Genomic DNA, 2,232 nt, shown 5'->3' with positions numbered 1-2,232 from the left:
TATTATTATTACTATTATTATCATTATTATTATACGAAACTGAAGAGCAATATCAAGAACAGCAACACAAACAGGATCAACAGTAACAACCAGCGCAACAAAAACAAGAGTAACTTTATTGAACAATATTTTAAATTCGTAACCGTTTTTTTTTTTACAATGTCGGCTTAGTTTAAAGAAAGCGACAGGCTGTCTGACTACGTCATAAGAACAGAGCTTAATTTAGAAGAGGGAGATTTGGCACAAACTTCTGTCTTCGGTTCTTTCCTCCTTTGTTAGCGTCAGCCGTGATATACTATAGATCGGTGGCACACAAATGTAATAAGGCTTGGATTTTTAGACCCTATGGCAAAAGCCGAGACAGGGTAGGCCTGGTGCCTGAATGGAGGCGACCCGTGAAAACAATACTAGCCCGGTACCAGCGCGACCACAGTTGAATACAACTTTTCTTTTCAGCGAAGATCGAGGAGTGTGGCATTTACACTCACACACCCGCGGGTACTTTTTTATTTTCTTAAAACGAACTCAATTCCTTTTCGAGAACCTTTCAAACACTCTCGAAAAAGAAATCGTAATCGGACTAATAACGCCTTCGTCACAGCCATCAAAGCAAACATCATTATTCCTTTCCACTCAAGTGTGCCAAATGCAACTCTTGAGTAAATGACTCTGGGTTTTTATTTCATCTCTACGAGGATGGAGGTGGGCAGGGGGAGTAGTTTACGTGAAAAGGAAGGAGTTTCTTAAGACGATCGCTCGAGGTACAAGAAGCCTTTTCTCATAGCGGCCAAGCTGTGCAGTTTTGCTGACAGTGTGGCGTGCCGCCGGGAGCAGGTCGGGGTCATGGCTGATTACACAGGGGGGCGGGGCCGGGGCTGCACGCGACAACTTGACCCCGCGGCCGGGGGCACGCCCACTTATTAGTGACTGCAAATCTCCAAGCTCTTTTGTCAGTACTGAAAAGCAGTATTTTTTGTACTCTCGGTTTCTAAGTGGCTCTAGGGGCTGAGCTATTCTGTGTATCTCTCTCACACCACGCTACGACCAGAACACCCTAACCAGATAATAACACACATGTCCTTTGCCTCTATCCCTCCTGCATGAATCTTGCACAAATATTTTGAAAATAAAACTAGACAAAACGACCCGTTTTTACTTTAAAAAAAGCAACCCAAATTAACCCCCCCCCCCTTTACATGTAGATCTATACACCTTACACATTTTAAATATAAAAGCACAGACACTAAATGGTTCTAACAGAATATCTGAGAAGTTAAAACAAGGATTGTATTAAAGTAAGATAAACAAACACCCAAACTTTGATATCCTGACCGAAACCACAACCCCTACGTGCACGATCAAACACAAAGACAAGAAAAAAAACCCCCAGTAATGAAAAGTACAACAACAAAACAAAATAGCCCCCTTCCCCCCTAAAAAAAAAGAAAACAAACAGACAAACAAACAAACAAACAAAATAACAAAAACACCTCACCCCAAAATACACCCCCAACAAACAAACAAACAAACAACAACAGCAACAACAACAATAACAACAACAATGTACAGCAATAATAACAAGTAATGAGCAACAGATTAAGACGAAAATCAAAGGCAAAGAATAAAATTTTAAAAAACGAAAGAGCAAAAAAAGGCTGGTTATCATCATGCAATCGTCAGAAGCAACGTGTCTAGCTGTTACGCATCAACCTACAGGCAGCAAAGCTGTAACACATTCACTTCCGGCCTAGCACTCTCAACTTTGATAAACAAAACACCATAGACGCTATACCCTCTATTTATAATGATTTGGTTGCTTTCTTCAGCTATTTGGTGCGACAGAATGTTTGAACATTTCAGTAGCTTAAAGGTTTTGCGAGTATTTTTCTCTCAGATATGAAGAATAATAATTTTGTGTTATGCAAATTCTTTGGAAATGTAGAAAGAAGCAACAAATACAGGTAAATAAATAAACACACAAACACAAACAGAGAAAATGAACTGAGAACAAAACAAATTTAGATGAAATAAAAGAGCAAGTTGATAAGAAAATGAATACATTGCACCTTCAATGCTACTTTGCTACTTTTTCTTTTCTTACATAAGTCCCGTGCGTATGTTCTCATTAAAATTTGAAAAAATCTATACATTCACTCTGCTCACACTCTTCCTCAAATATCTCTCTCTATCTCTCTCTCTCTCTCTCTCTCTCTTTCTCTCTCTCTCTCTCTC

This window comes from Aplysia californica, unplaced genomic scaffold, assembly GCF_000002075.1.
Source record: "Aplysia californica isolate F4 #8 unplaced genomic scaffold, AplCal3.0 scaffold00107, whole genome shotgun sequence".
NCBI classification, from domain to species: Eukaryota; Metazoa; Mollusca; class Gastropoda; order Aplysiida; family Aplysiidae; genus Aplysia; species Aplysia californica.
Note: the sequence above shows the minus strand (reverse complement) of the source record.